At 40.1% G+C, this 21,684-nt stretch overlaps 1 pseudogene; it reads right to left on the minus strand.

The window, feature by feature from the left end:
• Positions 1 to 8,369: 8,369 nt before the first annotated feature.
• LOC109156232 lies at positions 8,370 to 21,223 on the minus strand (annotated as a pseudogene).
• Between the last annotated feature and the right edge of the window lie 461 nt (positions 21,224 to 21,684).

Consider the following 21,684-nt stretch of genomic DNA (forward strand, 5'->3'; position numbering starts at 1 on the left):
AACACCTTCAACCCAAACTACTGCTTCTAAAGCCCCAGAAATTGTCCAATTCAGGAACCAACTAAGGGAGCAGAGGAGGTGTTTCAAGTGTTTTGATCCCTAGCAGTTAGGGCACAAGTGCAATAGGCCTACCTTCAGTATTATAGAAGGCCAAGAAGAAACTGAGTTGCCTGAGGCTGAGGTTTCCCTTTGTGCTATAATAGGAGTGGAAGGATTAAACACCATCAAACTGGTGGGCATTATTCAAAGGCAATCAGTAGTCATCTTGGTTGACAGTGGGAGTACACGCAGTTTCTTGGATCCCAAACTGTTGAATCAGTTAAGAAAAGTACATGAGAAAGCTACACCTCTAGTGGTGACAGTAACCAATAGAGAGAAAGTGGTGTGTGATTCAGTCTGTCAGAACCTCAGTTGGCAAATCCAGCAGGAGACCTTTGTCAAGGACTTTAGACGGCTCAGATTTGGTGGTTGTGACATGGTTCTTGGCATGGACTGGTTTACTATGGTTTATTATATGTTTTTCCAAAATTACTAAATTGATTCAAAATCACTCTCCATAACCCAGTTGATAATATTATTATTATTAATGGCAAAATTGCAAATAATCAAAATAGCAATAAATAGCCATAATAATATTATCACATTATGTAGGAGACTAAATATCGAAAAAACAATGATTAAAACCACTAACACTTATAAATGTTTTCGGATAAAATTTTGAAAACTCAATAAAATTTGAAGTCCGAAAAATATTAATGTCCAGAAAATTATTTTCTAAACTGGAGTATTGTCACATAAATTTATTTGGAAACAATTTAAGATGTATATCTGAATACCATAACAATATTAATGTTATCATTAATTAATTATTAATAGCAATAAGTAACATTATAATCACTATTAACATTAGTAATGACAAACTAAAGTATGGTAATGCACTTTTAATGTTTCCATTTTCTAAAGATAAAATATGTGACTAGTCTGAATTAGCGGTTAACTGTAACTGTAGCACTAATTATCAATAACAAGCATAAAAGATAATTAATGACTAACCTTAATGATGCAAACCGCATCTGCCCATTGCGCTAACAACGATGACGATCCACAAGAGAAGAAAAGACTCCAGAATTCCCCCAATCTTCACTATCGGTGTCAATAGACTCAATGCAGCGTCCAATGGTACGTTAAAAAATTTATTGGTAGGACTTAATTACCAACATTAATATAATAGTCATGTAAAATGAAGTGGTAATCATGCCAATGTACCAAATATAGAAGATTACCAACATTAATATAATAATTATTATGGAAGGTAATAAATGAGATTAGCCCCTAAACTTAATAATAGTGATTAATAATGCCAATTAATAATAACTACAATAAAGGCAAAACTGTAATTAAGGGATGCCAAATACAAATCTCAATTTACCACATAATAATTAACCATGACTATTATGATACTTAGGGAGACTGAAGTTAAGGTAATAACCAAATTACCATGACACAAACAATATACCAACTATATTGCTTTTGCCATAAAATTAAAGACTTAATATTATTATTAAGGCCCTGAAAAACTATTGATAGATTAAAAATTTAATCAACTTAAACAATAGTTATAGTTCTTAATGGCCAAAATGACAATTAAATCCTTAATGTCTCTAAACATGTCAAAACAATAATTATAGCACTTAATCACTCAAATTAGGCACATAAACCTCAATGACCCAAGTGAATTATAACATGAATAAAAATGGTCTAATACTGAAGTAGACCCAAAACTTAATATTATTACCAACGATGAACACCAAAATATGGTAGTTAGTAATAATTAGAACTGAATAAACATGTTATAATCAAAAGGAGCTATAATTATTATTTAAATATCAATCGATGGGATCCATACTTTAATGACCCAAGATAAGTCCCAAATAACTTGTAAAAAATAGGTTCTAAAGTCCCTCAGACACATAAAACTAAAATGTGCTCAAAATTTAGAGGAAACCAAAAAAGGCTACCTTAGTAGGTCATAATGTCGAAAATTGACCTAAGGATCCATAATTGAATGATATTTAATAATGAATTTATATAATATGAGTTAATAATATGCAAAATCCGTTCTTAAAACATGATTTTCTAAATGCATAATTATAAAAATAATTTATAAATATACGTAGCATGCTTGGATTTGCATATTAATATACTATTAACCCATATATACTAAATAAATTGCAATACTTGAAGCAATTTAATATGCATCTTAATATTAAATTAAAATTCAAATGGCAAATTAAAACTTAATATTTGCCTCATATTAAATGATAATTTAATAATGGATGAGTTAGAGAAAAAATTCATTTGAAAAATAAACTTAATATTCAAATGAAACAAAGAGATGATGATGAGGCAAAAAAAAAAAAAAAAAAAAAGAAGGCCCAAATAAACCAAAATAGGCCCCCAATTTTATTTTTATTTTTTAATAGATCCGGCCCATACAATATAACCTATCATCATCTTCATCTCTAATCATCCATAAACCTTACTGCCTTTGAATCTGCAGCGTCATCCGACGAAGAGGAGCAGCGACAGTCGCAAATGTCGCCGGCATCGGCTGAAGGAGAGGAGACAGCAACGATCGAAGCTAGAGCCGCCTGAAGGAGGGGGAGAGAGCAGCGGCCAACCGGAAAACCAGCCCACCTCCGCCGTCTTTCCCTGTCGCGGCACCAATGCCATCGCTCGTCGCCGCCGTCTGCAACGCCAACTCCGATTCACCTTCCGCTGTGGACGCCTGACTTAATGGTGTAACAACGGCAGTTGAAGGAGGTAAATCGGCGCCGGCGACTGGTTCCAGGAAATAAAAACATTGCCTTCCTATTGTCTTTTCCAGAAAAATAAACAAAGCATATGGACGTCTAGCCGGAAATTGTCACTCGAAAAATAAATCTGACAGTCACTCAAGGCAGTAGAGAAAATTTTTGGCAGAAACTATAACCTTTCTCTTAATGCCGAAATTTGTATGCCGAAATCAAATTTCAGCAAACCAAAAAAAAATCTAATTATTTGTAATTAATTCATTCAAAACATACATGTCAAATTGCTCAATTATATCTACACTAAACAGATATATTTTGAATGTAGATTTTGAAGAATTAATATACAAAACATATACAAAAACTTGATGTATATGTAACTTTACTTAATATTGTTTTAGGCAAAACAACCAACCAGACAGAGATTATAATGGCTTTGATACCAAATGTTAGATATACAATAGTCTAACTATAATAAACCATAGTATACGATAAACCTGACCTCGTATGATAGCGGAAGCTTAGCCATGTAGATCTCCAGCCATAGTTGATGTTCCTGTTGTGTTGCCTCTTAACGGTAGACCGTTAGCCATGTTTTGACTCGGAACCCTAGATGGTGTATTGGTATCTACTGAGCAGTCTGAGTACCATAACTGAATGTGCTATTTAATCCATAAACTTGTATCCCATCAATCCAGGTTTATATTAGGCACAGAGTTTGGTTGACTAACAACTACTAGTTATTAAGTCCAACTAGACCACTTAATAAGCATAGTCAACTTGCACCACTCAATTAAGGCCCTAATATATAATATACAATATATATTATAAGGGAAAATCTTGCACTGGGTGGATCAGTTTGCTTCCATTCAATTGCATACCAGACCTCCAGGGATCTGATTTCATAAAGAAGGAAGGAGGGTGATTTTGAAAGGTCTGACTAATAAGGTTTTGTTGAAGGCAGCCACTGAAAAACAAGTTAAAAATGGCACATGAGGGAGTGCAAGGATTCCTAGTCAAATGAGTACAATGCCAGTCACTCAGTTAAGGAAAGAACTACACTTATTCCATATTTCCACCCAAGACATAGCCCCTGAATTGTCCCTTCTGTTGGGAGAGTTTTAGGATCTGTTTCAAGAACCCACTACCCTACCCCTTCAAAGATCCCTAGACCATGTTATACCCCTAATACCTGGAGCCAAACCTATTAACATTGCCCCTACTGATACTCCTTTGACCAGGAAAACACAATTGAAAGGATGGTGGAGGAAATGCTAGCAGCTGGGTCATCATCCCTAGTTCCTCCTGTTTTGCATCACCAATATTGCTTGTGCCTAAAAAGGACAACTCCTAGAGGTGGAATCAGCTACAAATTCAATCTCAGTTGTGCAACCTCAGTGGATGGAAGATGTGATCAAAAGCTATGAAAATGATGCTTGGGTAAGTGAAAATCTGACTGCCTCACTAGTCAGTCCTACGATTGAAACCAACATTACTGTGACTGGGGGACTCCTAAGGTACAAGAGCAGACTCTATATTTGTTCCTCAGGGGACTTGAGAAGGGAATTGATGTTGAAATTACACGAGTCTGCTATTGGCGGACATTCTGGGCAAATAGTGACTTATCAGAGAATGAAATCTCTCTTTTACTGGATAGGGATGAAAAGGGATGTGGTGGAGCTGGTCAGAACTTATGACATATGCCAGAGATGTAAAAATGAAAATGTGGCTAGCCCTGGACTTTTGCAGCCACTAAATATCCCAATGGAAGCTTGGCAGAGTATCTCCGTGGATTTTATAGAGGGTTTACCCAAGTCTGGACAGAAGGAGGTGATATTAGTGGTGGTTGACAAATAGACTAAATATGCTCACTTCATTGCATTGGCACACCCCTTTACTACTGAAACAGTTGCTGAGTTGTTCATGGAAAATGTGTATAGGTTGCATGGGCTGCCTAGAAGTATCATTTCAGATAGGGACGAGATATTTACTAGCAAATTCTGCCAGGCATTGTTCAGAAACATGCAAGTTAAGCTCAATCTTTGTACTGCATATCACCCTCAATCTGATGGCCAAACTGAGAAGGCAAACCAGTGTGTGGAAGGATACTTAAGATGCATGATATTTCAGAAGCCTAAAAACTGGAACACGTGGCTACATTTAGCAGAATGGTGGTATAACACCAATTATCATTCTGCCCTTAAATGCACCCCTTTTTATGCATTGTATGGATACTCCCCTCCCTTACCGGCTTTCAGCTCATTCCCAAGACTGGAAGGTCTCAGTTGGCTTGAAGAGAAGAAGGCTATGTTGACAGCATTGAAGGAGAACCTTAGGCAAACTCATAACAGAATGAAGGTCTAGTCTCATAAGGGGAGGAATGAAAGGAGATTGGAAATTGGGGATTGGGTTTACCTGAAGATCCAGCCCTATAAACAGGTGTCCCTAGCTGTGAGAAGTAACCTGAAGCTTGCATCTAAATATTATGGTCCCTATGAGGTGATAGAAAAAATTGGAGAGGTGGCCTATAAGTTGTTAATGCCCCCAGGTTGACAATTGCATCCTGCATTTCATGTGTCTCAATTGAAAAAAAGGATTGGGGAAGGAGTTGTAGCTCAGTTTAATCCTCCAGAGGTGGGGCAAGAGGGAAAAATTTTGGCAGAACCTTCAGTTGTGTTAGGCAAGAGGTTGGTCAAAAGGAATAACAGGGCAGTGACTCAAATCTTGGTGCAATGGGCTAACCAACCTAGAGAATATGCAACTTGGGAAGACTACTACCACATCAAGAGCCAATTTCCCTAATTTGATCCTTGGGGACAAGGATCCCCTGAGGGGGGGGGGGGGGTGTTGTAACAACCCAAGTGGAAGCCATTAATGGTGAAGTTGGAAGGGTGGAATAAGGGAAATAGAAGCAGGAAAGAGGAAGCCTAAACTGGAAATCAGAAGGAAGTAGTTGGATCAAAATGTCGTCGTACGAATGTCAGGTTGTTATGAGTGTTTAGTTGTAGTACTGTTATGGTTGTTATGAGTGTTTAGCTGTAGTACTATTATGGATCCTAAGGAGTGGGGATTTGTTTTGGCTAGTATGTAACCCCCTGGGGGATGTATGAGGAGATTATGCTATTATCCTACAATTTTCCATCTATCTCTTCTTCTTTTTCCCTTTAACCCTAATCTGCTTCTTCTCATCTCCTCAGAATTCCTGTTTCTTTGCTAAGTTTACTGCAAGTGGTATCAGAGCCCAAAGGATGGAGGATCGGATTCAAAAAATAGAAGCCACAGTGCTTGAACTTAACAGTAAGATTGATGCCAGGTTCCAGGCCACGCAAGACTCGGTCACTGAATTATCCTCGTAGGTGGCCACCCAGTTTGAGAGTCTCAGGGGTGAGTTACTCAACCTGCTAAGGCTTAATAGGCATGTCCCCCCCCCCCCCCCCCATCATAGGGAATTCCCCTGGACAGTAATCAGTCCAACGGCAATTTCCAGATGAACCTAGCCTAGCCCGAAAAGGGAGACCAGACAAGGCACATGTACAAGAGGCTGAAGTTGAAGGTGCAGATCCAGATGAAGTAACTCCTTTGGGTGGTGATCAGCTGGCTAGAGAGTACGTGGCTCCTAGGAGAAGAGTTCTAGAAGGAATAAGGTAAGGGGTGGCTGGGCAGAATCCTGATATATTCCCAAGGTATAAGAGTGACTTTCCTGCTTTTGATTACACTAATCTTAGGCAGTGGATTTTGAGATGTGAAAAGGTTTTTGTTCTTTCCATGTTCCTAGACATGAAATTATGAATTTATTGTATGTGCAATTGACCGGGAAGGTTGGGATATGGTTTGAGAGTTATGTTCATAGCCTAAGGGATGAGTTCTCTGGGCAACTTTTACTGAGGTTGTGTGCAAGAGGTTTGGTAACAGTGGGGTCTCTCTAATGGAAGATTTTGTTGAATTCAAGAAGTTTGGAGGGGTAGATAATTTTACTGTTGAATATGAGGGGTTCAAGAACTTACTACTATAGGCTCACCCTTACTTAACTGAGAATTATTTTTTGAAAAACTACATTTCCAAACTGAAACAAAACTTGAGATACTTGTGTGAGAACTGCTAAGCCAAAGAGCCTGGAAGATGCCATATGATTTGCTAGGAAATATGAGAAAGGTTTAAGAACTACTGAGGGGCCTAAAACACCATCCTAAAACACCAAAACCACCCAGCCTGCAAAAGCCTTTAGCTCCAGTTCCAACAGCCCCAACCTCCATAACCCTACCCACATTTAGAAACCAACACCTTTAACCCAAACTACTGCCTCTAAAACCCCAGAAATTATCCAATTCAGGAACCAACTGAGGGAGCAGGGGAGGTGTTTCAAGTGTTTTGATCCATGGCAGCCAAGGCACAAGTGCAATAGGCCTACCTTCAGTATTATAGAAGGCCAAGAAGAAACTGAGTTGCCTGACTTATTAGAACAGGAAGAGGGTAGATCAGGAACTGAAGAGGCTGAGGTTTCCCTTTGTGCTATAATAGGAGGGGAAGGATTAAACAACATCAAACTGTTGGGCACTATTCAAAGGCAATCAGTAGTCATCTTGGTTGACAGTGGGAGTACGTACACATAGTTTCTTGGATCCCAAACTGTTGGATCAGTTAAGAAAAGTACCTGAGAAAGCTAAACCTCTAGTGGTGACAATAGCCAATGGAGAGAAAGTGGTGTGTGATTCAGTCTGACAGAACCTCAGTTGGCAAATCCAGCAGGAGTCCTTTGTCAGGGACATTAGACTGCTCAGATTGGGTGGGGCAAGAGGGACAAATTTTGGCAGAACCTTCAGCTGTGTTAGGCAAGAGGTTGGTCAAAAGGAATAACATGGCAGTGACTCAAATCTTGGTGCAATGGGCTAACCTACCAAGTGAAGAGGCAACTTGGGAAGACTACTACCACATCTAGAGTCAGTTTCCCTCATTTGATCCTTAGGGACAAGGATCCCCTGAAGGTGGGGTGTTGTAACAGCCCAGGTGAAAGCCATTAATGGTGAAGTTGGAAGGGTGAAAGAAAGGAAATAGAAGTAGGAAAGAGGAAGCCTAAACTAGAAATCAGAAGGAAGTAGTTGGATCAAAACGTCGTCGTATGAATGTCGGGTTGTTATGAGTCATTGAGACAATAATCCAGCGACGTCGTTTGGAGTCAACCGTTGAGGACAGTTGGGGACTTCATCAGACGACGCCATTTTCCGTATTTAGCATTTTTTTTTTCCGATTTTCTTATAGCTGTAGTACAGCTATGGATCCTAAGGAGTAGGGATTTGTTTTGGCTAGTATGTAACCCCCTAGGGGATGTATGGGGAGATTATGCGTAGTATTATCCTACAAATTTCGTTCTCTCTTCTCTTCTTCTTCTTCTTCCCTTCAACCCTAGTCTACTTCTTCTCAACTCCTCAGAATTCCCGTTTCTTTGCTAAGTTTACTGCATTTTCTTTCCCAATTTCCATAGCATCCTTGCCAATATCAAAATTGGATCAATTATATAACATTATTAGATATAATACAATATAAGTATGGCCCTACTACGACTTATGTAGTTTCTTCCATTCCTCCGAAAAAGTGTTAAAAGACACATTAAATGAACATTAACAAGTGCCCAAAGGGTATATATGGCACTTGGTAGAAGAAGTGTGTATACTGGAATTTGTCCTTTTCTGGGGCAGTAGCAAGCCGCCAAACCTGTATGAAAAAAAATCGAAAGATATAGTCTGAAAAGATATAAAGACCAGGTCCTGCATAGTCCATGAAATCTTACAATAAAGCAATCTGCAATCATGCTACAAAAATCACAATACTAACTAGGAGCTCTAATAAAACGAAATCTAAGAAGTCCACTCCAGAGTCTTGAAGGCTAGAAAATAGTTATATGCCTATAAGTTGCTGTAACACCCCGAAATTTTAAAACTTTTGAAACTTATATAATAAAGGTAAACTCTCATTAAATCCCAAAACATAACCTAGTAGAGTACGGGGTGCTATGCCACGCCTGAGCTAGAGAACTCAGGCGCACAGGCTAACTAACTAATATCCTCAATAATGTGAATACATAAGCATGACACCCAGGCCGAAAGGGAGACTATCTACTTACGTACCAAATCTCTAGCGCGCTCCAGTGTCTACTCCTCTGTGACTGAAAGCCAAATATATCTGTTCAGCGAGAGATGTTGGTAACCCACTCCAACGCGTTGAAATACATTATATATATATATATATATATATATATATATATATATATATATATATATATATATATATATATATATATATATATATATATATATATATATATATATATATATATATATATATATATATATATATATATATATATATATATATATATATATATATATATATATAGATATACGAAAACCATTTTGAAGCAGGAAGATATATACTTAAGAGACACTAGTTTTAAAACCAAGAATAGACTCGAAAGATAGGGATAAACACATTCAACAGTTATAATCAAGCATATATCCTATGGTCACAGATTCACTTAATCTCATTCATATCATCATTCCAATTCGTATCCCATCACACACAAGCACACTTTGGTGGCGCCACAGGACCAATCGCATGCCCATACATGAGGGTCAGCGCATATAGCTCTGACACGGCCCCGCAGCACCCTGCCACGTATCGCAATACGAAGGGGTCGATCGCAACCGACCGATGAACCGCAGCTCATCATAATGTTTGATCGCAACCAAACAGTGGACCGCAGCCCAAGAGTAGTCATCTGACCGCAGCTAGGAATATGAACCGCAGCTCATGTAAAATGTTTGATCGCAACCAAACAGTGGACCGCAACCCAGGAGTGTAATTCTGACCGCAGCCAGCTTCTGAACCGCAGCTCAGGAATAACCAATTTGATCGCAACAAATTGGGGTATCATGCACACATAACACATAGCAAGCTCATGCAACCCATATTAACACATTGGGAAAGGGGAGAAAACGTATAATGAAACCTATGCGTGGTCATCCACATACTAGGAATAATCCTAAGGGGTTCATACTTCTTTCACCTAGGCCAACGGGATACAATTCCACTAGCATGCGACATATATAAGACTCGTTTATCCTACGAATGGTACCCGAAACATCAAACTAGACTTTAGGCACAATAAACGGGGTCCGTTGGGACACCACGAGGGTCGGGGAAACATCAAACGGGGAAGCCGAAGTCCCGATGTGGACAATTTCCAACGGGTAGCCGGTGGGTGGAAGGCCACCCGTCGGCTGCCCGCCAGCGACCAGTCTCCGGGCAGCGGGTGCCCGGCGGGCAGTCGCCTGCCCGATGCCGGCGACGCCCTTTTCGGGCAGCGGGTAGGTGGCGGGTCCCCCTACTCCCTCCTACCCCCCACTGACTTTTTACTAAAATAAACGTCCCGGGATCCGTTGTGGAACCCGAAACCATGCTTAGACACTTTTAAACGCAATTGATGACACCACGTATACAATTAATGGATCAAAAGCAAGAATCACATAGCACATATCCTATCATGACTTCTAAACATAATCAACGCCCGAACATGCGAAATCCCATCCAATTATATCAAGAATAACACAATACGAAATTCCCAATTTTAACCTAGGGCTCTAATCATATTCAAATCAATAAAATCATAATTCTTCTTTTAATCATCAAAACATCAAGATTCATCAAGAACATCACATAATCATCAAGAACCTCTTATCATCGTCAAGATCATCAAGATCACACATAAAATCATCTCACACTCATCAAGATCATATCATCAATATCATAAACGACCCATCAAGACACAAGTATAGAGAGGAGGCCAAAGGATATAATTATAGCAAGGAAAATAGGTTTTGTTGAGACATGGGTTACCTCTTAGCCTTAATTAATTTCCTTGGCTATGAAGGGTCTTTCTTTAAGATTCCTTCTTTCTTGATTTCTCCTAGGGTGATTCTTGGAACTTCTTGTGTGGTGAGAGATTATTGTGGTGTGGGTTCTAGGTGCCTCCTATGCCCCCTATTTATATACCTAAGAGTCCCTAATCAGGGTTAATTTTATTCCTTCTAGAACTAGGGGATTGGGTTTAGGGATAAGGGCCAATGGACTATGGTGGGCCTTTTCTTAATTAATTATTGGAATTTAGTCCTTTCTTTTGGGTAATTGATTAAGTGATTAATTGGTTTTAGGGGCCGTAACGCAGGGTGTTACACTCTCCCCCCCTTACAAGAGGCTTCGTCCCCAAAGCATGTGTGTTAATCCACTCTTTCACCCCTGGACACCCTGTATTTTGGTCTCCTAGTTAGGAACGTGGCCCCACGTGTTGTCCTTGCTGGGGTAGACTGGATTTCTGGTGACGTGGTGATTGGAGAGTTCGGGTCTACCTTGGTTTCCTACTCCGGAATTGGATGCCCCGCGAGTGCCCAGGATGGTCTCGATTGCTGCCACCCTTTGATCTAAAGTGCGTGTCGCGTGGACTAAGGACGAGAACCCTTCGTCCATGATTTGGTTTTGCCGAGTGAGCTGTGCTAGGATGTGCTCATTGACAGATTCTTCATTTTGTCCCCTTGGGTTTCCTCCTGTTCATGCGGGTGCCGGTGGGTTAGGCTCGCTGTCCTTTTCCTGTTCCTCACTTCCTTCTAGTCTCCCACAATCTTGCATTGCTCGTTTAAGCTTTTTGTTGGAGATGTCCAATTGGTCAACAAATTCTCTTCGCTCCTCATCGGGTTTCAAGCAAATCTCTTCGAGGGTGAAGTACTGTCCCCCTTCGGTGTAGTAGATATCATTGCGACGGAGGTTCTGGGTATTAAAAACCATGCCGTTTGCGGTCTTGATCTCAGTGTGGCTCAGATCCACCCCCTTTTTCTCCATGATCCAACTTAGGATCATCCCGTAGGGTAGGCTATGTCGGTTGCTAGTTTTGCAAAATTCCATGTGTTTCAACATGAGGGCCGGTAGGTTGAACTTGATTTTGTGTTTCAAGAGATAGGCGAAAGTGCACTCTAAACTCCCCACGTCCTTGCTTTTATTATTGGTGGGCAAAAGGCTGTCAGTTACAATCATAACCAATATCTTTTGCTCCGCAGTTAGCCACTTCCTATTTGGTCGTGTGGCCGGGGTGAACCCTTCCTCCTTTCCGAGTAGGTACCCGAGGTAGTCCTTGTACCCCAGGTTTTGGGTGCCGATCCACCCCTTTCGGTCGTAGTTTGACACACCCGTGATGGTCAGTTTTAAGAGCTTGGCCAAGCGGCCTTCGGAAAGTATTCCTTGCCTCGGACCTTGGCGGTGATCTCCAATTTATCACCTCGCTTGACGGCCACCAAGTGACGATAGAACTCTTTCACCAATTCGGGGTATGTATCCCCCTTTATGGTGAGGTACGTATCTAAGAGCCCTTGGAAGTTAAGCATGTCGACCAACTCCGGAGAGAATTGGTCGGGTTCGAGAGCTTTACCTCCAATCACGGTGTAGTCGGCGCTGCTCCATTCCGGGGTGCGGGTTCCGAGGGGCTTTTTCGGCATTTTTGGGTGGGTAGTGTTCTCCGATGAACTTCCGGTGAGGGTTCCGGCGAGCTCCCGGTGGCGTTGCTTTCTCGACGGCGAGCGGGCGGCGGCGCGGTCTGGTCCCGGCGACGGCTCGGCGTGGTGGCGTAGCTTTGGGCGGAACCGGGCAGTGGTGAGGCGTGTGGCAGCGGGGTGTGTCCGGGTGGGTGACGGATGGTGGTGGCGTCGCGGGTTGCCTCCGGGTGGCGACGTTGGTGTACGGTGGTGCGTCGCCTGGGTGGCCGGCGGCGACTCGGCTGGTGACGGCGACGGGCAGTGGTGGTTGCTGGGGTGTCGTTGGGTCGGCGGGGAGGTGAGAGGGAGAGGAAGGGAGAGAGAGAGGGTGGGGGAATGTGGAAGAAGAAGAAGGGTTTTTTATTTGGAGATTTTTGTGGGTTTTAGGGATTTGTAGGGGTTTAAGAAGGGAGTGTTCCCTTGAGGTTTTAAGAAATACTCATGGCTTAGTGGTTGGGGACTTGGGTTTTCAAGTGGGAGGTTTAGGGTTCAATTCCCATTTGTGACATTTAGTCTTCTCCATTATGTGACCCTTGTCTTTTTCCTTCTTTCGTCTTCTAGTAGTAGAAGACTTGGTTTTTGTCCCCTTTTGTGCATAATCTAGTCTTTTTCCCTTATGCTAAAATTAATTTTGATTTAGTTCTTTATTTATAATAATTCCGAAATAGCTAATCTATGCAAGTGATTCTACTACGAGGGTGGTTACAAGGGTTTTGCCAGTTATCCTAAGCAGAACTCATCTCCTTGGTTTTCTTCTGGTGGGTTTGCGTGGTCCTCGTCCCCTGGAGCCATGTCTCCTTCCTCGAGGTTGCTTTCGTTCTCGATTTTGGCCTGGGTGCGGCTTATGATGAACACCTTTTCGGGGGCACCGTAGTTTCCTTGATGATTCGTGTCCCCGTGTTGGCCCGTGGTTGTGGGGCGTGATTTCTGGGGTTGAGTGCATTGGAAGGCCTTGTGCCCTTCTTCCCCGTAGTTGAAGCATCGCCAGGGGTTGCCCATGCAATCTTTGCCTCTATGGTTTTTGTTGCATTTTGGGCAAGGGAAGCTCCTTGCGTTGGTTTCGTTGTTTCCTAGGGGTGGCCTCTGGCCAACTGGATGGCTTGGCCTTGTGTTGGCGTCGTTTCTCGTTCTCTTTATAGGTGGTGCTCCACATCCTGTGTTCCTTTTTTGAATTTGTTCCTGAACCCCACATTGCAGTAATTGGATCCGATAGAGATTTGCGGCACTAGAGTAAGCCTCGTTGAGGGTCCGGGGTCTGCTTACTACTAGTGCTTTTCGGGCTTCGAAGTTGAGACCCGATACAAACCTTTCTATTTTGGTTGCCTCAGTGGGAACTAGTTCTGGTGCGAAGCGTGCTAGTTCGAGGAATCGTTTATGGTATTCCATGACGGTGGTCGTTCCTTGTTTCAAGTGGAGGAACTCTTCGTGCATGGATGCTTTTACGTGTGTTGGATAGAATCGTTCGCGTAGTCGTGTTTTGATGTTTTCCCAGTCGAACCATGGTTCGTGTCTGTAAGTGGGCCCCTCGTGGATCCACCAAAGGTCTGCCTCGTGTCCGAAATAGAATGAGGCTATCTCTACACGACGTTCCTCTGGGCATTCTACCAATCCTAGAATCTTGTCGAAGGTCCGGATCCATTCTTCAAGGATTACGGGATCTTCTTCCCCTGAGAACGTGGGTGGTTGATGATTTGAAACTTGTCGGGCGACTTCCGAATTCGTGTTTGACGGAGGGGGTCTGTGGTTGCGGAGAGCTACGTCGCTTAGTGTCTGGGCGACTTGTGTTAGTTGCTGTAGGGTTTGAGTCAGGGGGTCGTGTGTGGCGGGTTCCGGAGTCCTTGATTGTCTTTTGTTTGGTGCCATGCCGCTGTTTTACTGGGTCAATGTTTATAGTAATGTTGAGTTAGAGTTTCGTACCCTTACCTTGGTGCGATAAGCGGAGGGGAGGTTCTTTTAATTTAAACAAGAGTGAGGGGGGATATGTGATGGTGGGTATACTCACAATCTCACCACGCGCCTTAAGTCTCCTAAGTCCTATGTACTTAAATACCTAGAGTTCAAGCCTAATGTCTTAAAGTCCGATCTTCGAGGTCTTATCCTAGGGTCAAACTTAGGCTCTGATACCAACTCTAACACCCCGAAATTTTAAAACTTTTGAAACTTATATAATAAAGGTAAACTCTCATTAAATCCCAAAACATAACGTAGTAGAGTACGGGGTGCTATGCCATGCCTGAGCTAGAGAACTCAGGCTCACAGGCTAACTAACTAATATCCTCAATAATGTGAATACATAAGCATGGCACGCAGGCCGAAAGGGAGACTATCTACTCTACGCTCCAAATCTCTAGCGCGCTCCAGTGTCTACTCCTCTGTGCCTGAAAGCCAAATATATCTGTTCAGCGAGAGATGCTGGTAACCCACTCCAACGCGTTGAAATACATTATATATATATATATATATATATATATATATATATATATATATATATATATATATATATATATATATATATATATATATATATATATATATATATATATATATATATATATATATATATATATATATATATACGAAAACCATTTTGAAACAGGAAGATATATACTTAAGAGACACTAGTTTTAAAACCAAGAATAGACTCGACAGATAGGGATAAGCACATTCAACAGTTATAATCAAGCATATAAAGATACTAGCATATATCCTATGGTCACAAATTCACTTCATCTCATTCATATCATCATTCCAATTCGTATCCCATCACACACAAGCACACTTTGGTGGTGCCACAGGACCAATCGCATGCCCATACATGAGGGTCAGCGCATATAGCTCTGACACGGCCCCGCAGCACCCTGCCTCGTATCGCAATACGAAGGGGTCGAGCGCAACCGACCGACGAACCGCAGCTAATCATAATGTTTGATCGCAACCAAACAGTGGACCGCAGCCCAAGAGTAGTCATCTGACCGCAGCCAGGAATATGAACCGCAGCTCATGTAAAACGTTTGATCGCAACCAAACGGTGGACCGCAGCCCAAGAATGTAATTCTGACCGCAGCCAGCTTCAGAACCGCAGCTCAGGAATAACCAATTTAATCGCAACCAAATTGGGGTATCATGCACACATAACACATAGCAAGCTCATGCAACCCATATTAACACATTGGGAAATGGGAGAAAACGTATAATGAAACCTATGCGTGGTCATCCACATACTAGGAATAATCCTAAGGGGTTCATACTTCTTTCACCTAGGCCAACGGCATACCAATTTCACTAGCATGCGACATATATACATATATAAGACTCGTTTATCCTACGAATGGTACCCGAAACATCAAACTAGACTTTAGGCACGATAAACGGGGTCCGTTGGGACACCACGAGGGTCGGGGAAACATCAAACGGGGAAGCCGAAGTCCCGATGTGGACAATTTCCAGCGGGTAGTCGGTGGGTGGAAGGCCACCCGCCGGCTGCCCGCCAGCGACCAGTCTCCGGGCAGCGGGTGCCCGGCGGGCAGTCGCCTGCCCGATGCCGGCGACGCCCTTTTCGGGCAGCGGGTAGGTGGCGGGTCCCCCTACCCCCACCTACCCCCCACTGACTTTTTACCAAAATAAACGTCCCGGGATCCGTTGTGGAACCCGAAACCATGCTTAGACACTTTTAAACGCAATTGATGACACCACGTATACAATTAATGGATCAAAAGCAAGAATCACATAGCATATATCCTATCATGACTTCTAAACATAATCAACGCCCGAACATGCGAAATCCCATCCAATTATATCAAGAATAACACAATACGAAATTCCCAATTTTAACCTAGGGCTCTAATCATATTCAAATCAATAAAATCATAGTTCTTCTTTTAATCATCAAAACATCAAGATTCATCAAGAACATCACATAATCATCAAGAACCTCTTATCATCGTCAAGATCATCAAGATCACACATAAAATCATCTCACACTCATCAAAGATCATATCATCAATATCATAAACGACCCATCAAGACACAAGTATAGAGAGGAGGCCAAAGGATATAATTATAGCAAGGAAAATAGGTTTTGTTGAGACATGGGTTACCTCTTAGCCTTAATTAATTTCCTTGGCTATGAAGGGTCTTTCTTTAAGATTCCTTCTTTCTTGATTTCTCCTAGGGGGATTCTTGGAACTTCTTGTGTGGTGGGAGATTATTGTGGTGTGGGTTCTAGGTGCCTCCTATGCCCCCTATTTATATACCTAAGAGTCCCTAATCAGGGTTAGTTCTATTCCTTCTAGAACTAGGGGATTGGGTTTAGGGATAAGGGCCCATGGACTATGGTGGGCCTTTTCTTAATTAATTATTGGAATTTAGTCCTTTCTTTTGGGTAATTGATTAAGTGATTAATTGGTTTTAGGGGCCGTAACACGGGGTGTTACAGTTGCCTTTAGTTCCAATTTGCCTAACCAAATTATACACCAGTACCTATGTAGCTATATACATATTCCTAACTGGAAAAGCTTAAGATTATAGATTATGATGATTATGGACTGTATATCCTAGTTACTTGCAAAATATTATTGTAAGAATCTAAAAGTTGTAGAATCCACAAACCTATTTTAAAAATAATCTTTGCCAACATGTAAAAAGCTAATGTTTAAAATATAACAACAAGCTTAGCCATACATGCACATTATAATATTAAAAATCTTGGCAGATCTTGCAAATCCCAAAAAATACAATGGAAAAGGGAAGGAAGAATTAACCTCTTTCAATTCTGTGCCAGGCAAAGGCTCGCCTTCTAGATCACATGGTTGATAAGACATTGATTCATTCCATTTTCCAGTCATCAGTATTTTTGGTTCCTCGGCTACATTATAAACATATCCATCAACTTCATACCGTCCAGCCCTGAACCCCCAAATAATTTTGGTCAAGCAATCATACAAGCTCCAAATATATTCTAGCTACTTAAGAAGATTTGTTAAACCATAAATTCAGAAGGAATTGAACTAGTGTAGGAAACCAACATACCCAAACCAACCACAAGGTTGAAAATAGAGCACAGCTTTGTCCCTAGTATTCAGATTGGTCATGATCATTTCACCAGGGGAATCCACCCAAGTTCGACCAAAAATCAAATTGTTGACCTTTGTGAGTGGTGGAACCAAATCCAACACAACACCGTCTCTTTTGAGAGTCACATGTGTTCTGCATCCAAAAGAAACACACAGAAGATTATTTCATTTTGGGGCCACGTAGGTTCCGGTTAGCTTCACATCCTCTATAGTATTTTATCTTGAGTTTTTCTAGTTATAGGAGATATTAAATTAGTCTAAAAGTCAATAAAAGATTTATGGTTATTGCTAACTTGAAATGCACAAAGAAGATTATTTCAGCCTTATCAGACACGCAAATTCCTAACATAAATTATAACAGCCTTATATCCTATTAGATAACTATTCCCGAATATTTTTAATGTTGAAGAAGATATTAAATCACAGTTAAAGCTTGAACCTCAAGGTAGGGAAGGGGAAAAGAATATATTTCTGGCTAACCTTCCAACAGGATAGATATCAAGGGAGTTCCCTAAAAATTTGGTCTTCAATTTTGATGTCACATCATATGCAAAATGCTCATTTTCAGCATGCCCTGCACTCATTGGTGGATGATGACTAACCTGTGAAATGTGAAGCTTCAGCATTAGTAAACAGCATAGAAATCAATTTTTACATAGCTCTCTAATAACCCATACGAGATATGTGAAGCATCAGCATTAGTAAACAGTATCAAATTAGTATGCAAAAGAACAAAAACAGTACAATGGACAAAATATAGATGATGCGATGTAAAAAGTAGAAAGTCTGACAAACTGGACCTACCTGTTCCGAAATAAATGTAACTCCACCATGATTGACCATTTCATAAGTCTCGCCAAGAATTGGATTAAAAGGCTTCCAAGTACGTTGGAAGGCATAGTAGACAGATATTGCCCAAGATGCTACAATTTATATTAAAAGCAATTTTAAAATCTCTCAAAGAAACAAAAAAAAAAAAATATGACCAATGTGAAATTTACAAGTTCCACTCACTTGCATACACCATGCGCATATAAGGATCGTCACATTCATCTGCCCTGTCTAAAAGGTGGGAGTATTCCATTAACTGCCACAAGGATATCAAAATTAGTACTTAATTTTGCTTGTCCACGGACCATTATGTTGTGTTAACTAAATCAACAAGCAAATAAGAGAGCAGAAACCTCTGCCATTTTCTGAAGCATTGTCATTGGTTCAAATATCAGGACAGGGAGTGTCACCATTGATGTGACATCAGCTCCAATGTACTTCTGCATCATCCTCCAGTAACTATCTCGTTCCTTTAGAGAAACCAATTATTCTGTTAGTTTACATAATATGTAAAATTGTTTTTTAAAGAACTAACATAATATAAAGTCTTGGTAAAACTAAAAAGAAACCAAAATATTCACCAAGTTTGTACTGAGTGCTCAAATGAATAGCAGAAACTGTCCATACACAAATCTAGAAGAAAAGAGAAAGCATGTCCATTGATATTATGAAGAAAAATACACATGAAAGGCTTTTGATTATACTGTTATAAGAATTCTTAGCAACTTTACTGTCTTAAAATCAGTTCAGAATTTAGTGCTCCACTTGGTAGACAAGCAAGTGCTTAGAAACTTAAAGACGCATATAGTGTAAGGTAATAAGGTATAAATTATAATTATTCAACCCAAGCCTAATTAGATGTTGAAGTAGTAAAGACAAGAATCGTGTAGTAGCACAAAGTGTGCAAAAGCAAGGATCGATCCCACGAGAAAATGTTCATAACCAAATAAAATAGCTAGTCAAATGTAATATACTCACTAAGAGCTAACAAAAACTCGCATTATATTCATCATATGCTATTTAAAAGACTCACTGGGTAAAAGCTCAAGCTCATACTTATTTTTATAAGTAAAATATTTTTTGACATTTGAAAAGTACATAAAATTTTAAATTTTTCTAAAAGTTTTCAAATTATTATTATTATAACCAAAAGAGAAATAAACAATTTGAAGTAGTAATCCATTCCCCACACTTATTTCAGCATTGTCTTCAGTGTGGAGAAAAATAAATTAGAAGATAAGGAAAGACTCCAGGATAAATTATCTTAAGATGTCTTCAGATTATTCCATAAAATAAGTCACAACAATTTGCCAACTTTTAATTTTATTATATAGCAAAGTTTGCAGACACTAAATGCTGTTATAGTGTTATAGACTCACTTTCTCCATCAACGAGTGCAGGCAATGAACTGTTTTCAAATGGATTCACACACATGAGTGCAATTATTGCCCACACAATTTTCAAAACATGAAAGAGCATTTTCTGGAGAGAACTTACTATTCGAAAGAAAATAAGATTCAACAATTACTCACCTCTTGTTTCTATCTTCCTTTCAATACTTCCTCCTCTGCATCTTCTTTACCTCCTTCGGGATTTATAACTTCCAATCCTTCATATCCAATCAATCTGAAAGCAGGAAGAGAAAAGGCCTCTGTTAAAATAAAAGTAGCTCACCTATTGCAGGATAAAGAAAACAAGAGCTAGAACAATCATGAGAACACCCTACTGCTCAGTGCCTATAAGAGGGAATTTGGGTACACATTTTCATGCCTAAAACTCCAGAGTAACAAATAAGCTGCATTAAGCAATGAGATTAATTCAGAAGCTAGTTCACAGCAAAATAGAAACTTACAAAATTTTGGATGCCCATTAGAAGATAGCATTCTCCCCTACAGCTAGTATTTAGAAATATAGCAGTTCACTATTACTCCAATCAGTAAAATAACTGACAAAATAACTTTATTCATTGGGAAAATGGGGGATCTAATTATGTCAATCTCCATTCATCCTTTGAGATCCAGCCCCATTCATTATCAATTTTCAAATTTCCCAGCAATCTTTGAACAAAGGAAAATATGAAAATCTTGAAGACTAAGATACAAAGGGCTATGCAAAACATTTGAATACCTTTCTAAAATTGATCCAGAAAAAAGTAAAATGCATTCCAAAGCTCTCAAACAAGTGTTTTTTTTATAATCAAAAGTACAAATCTTCTACTCAAAACAGCTCTCAAACAAGTTTTTTTTTTTTTTTTTAATCAAAAGTACAAATCTTCCACTCAAAACATTGCACGTACTCAATTATAAGTGTAATTTGGTGGATTGTAGTGCAACGCACTCACACCAGAAAATTGAAAGAGAAAGATACCACTTAGCCTGCAAAGTCTCACATTCGAAATATGAAGAACGCCAAACAAAACAAAACTGACACTCCGTAGCTCGCTACTCAAAAAATCGCGCACTGAAAAGTGAAAACTGAACAAAGTGCTCCATATATCTATCTATTTACCGAGTGGCGGATCAAATCAAAGCATGGAAAGAAAGAGACGACGAGAAGCTTACCCGTTGACGGATCTGTGAATGGCGCTACTGAACATCGACAAACCCAACGTCATCGAGGCGAAGAAACCTTTGTTCTGGTTCTTCTTCAAGCTCCCCATCTCTGTAAAACCCTAATGCAATTCAATCCAAAAACAAAAATAAAGTGGGTCGGTTTGCTTTTATTTTCGAGTGTTCTTGGGGATTCCGAAGTTGGAATGCTAGTTAAGTCAACCCGTAATGTTGTAGCGTGTGAGTAGGCGCGTGATGAGTATACAGCTCAAAATATTGAAGAAGACAACGACGATTATCTGGCATCGGCGGACAGCATCATCAAGAATTTATGCTTTTGCTTTTCTTTATGCGCACATTACCACTTGCCTGAGTAGACGCACATGACACGAGCATACCATTAATTTCGACATTAATATTGATTTCTTTTTTTTTTTTTTGGGAAAACTAACATTTTTGTCTTTCGGTTATACCTGTGATACAGTGATACAGACTTAGTCCTTCAGTTATATGATTTGATTATGTGTAACCATCTTTAACCCATAAGTTATGCATGAAGTGACGATTTTAGTTCTTGAATGATCAAATCAGTCACTTTATTTAGCAACAAATTGGTGGTAGAAATAGTTCTCGAGGGGCTAAAATCACTATTTTGTGCATAACTTAGGGGTTAGATGGTCACGCATATATGATATAACTCAGAGATTAAATTTATATTACGGGTATAACTGAAGGACAAACAATGTGATTTTTTTTTAACAAACAACAAAGCAATCATTTGCCAACCATTGCAACGAGGATTTGCAAATTCTGTGATGGAATATTAAATTCTAGCCTGTCAATTAGTCGA

This window comes from Ipomoea nil, unplaced genomic scaffold (genome assembly GCF_001879475.1).
Source record: "Ipomoea nil cultivar Tokyo-kokei standard unplaced genomic scaffold, Asagao_1.1 scaffold2705, whole genome shotgun sequence".
In the NCBI taxonomy this organism is placed as follows: Eukaryota; Viridiplantae; Streptophyta; class Magnoliopsida; order Solanales; family Convolvulaceae; genus Ipomoea; species Ipomoea nil.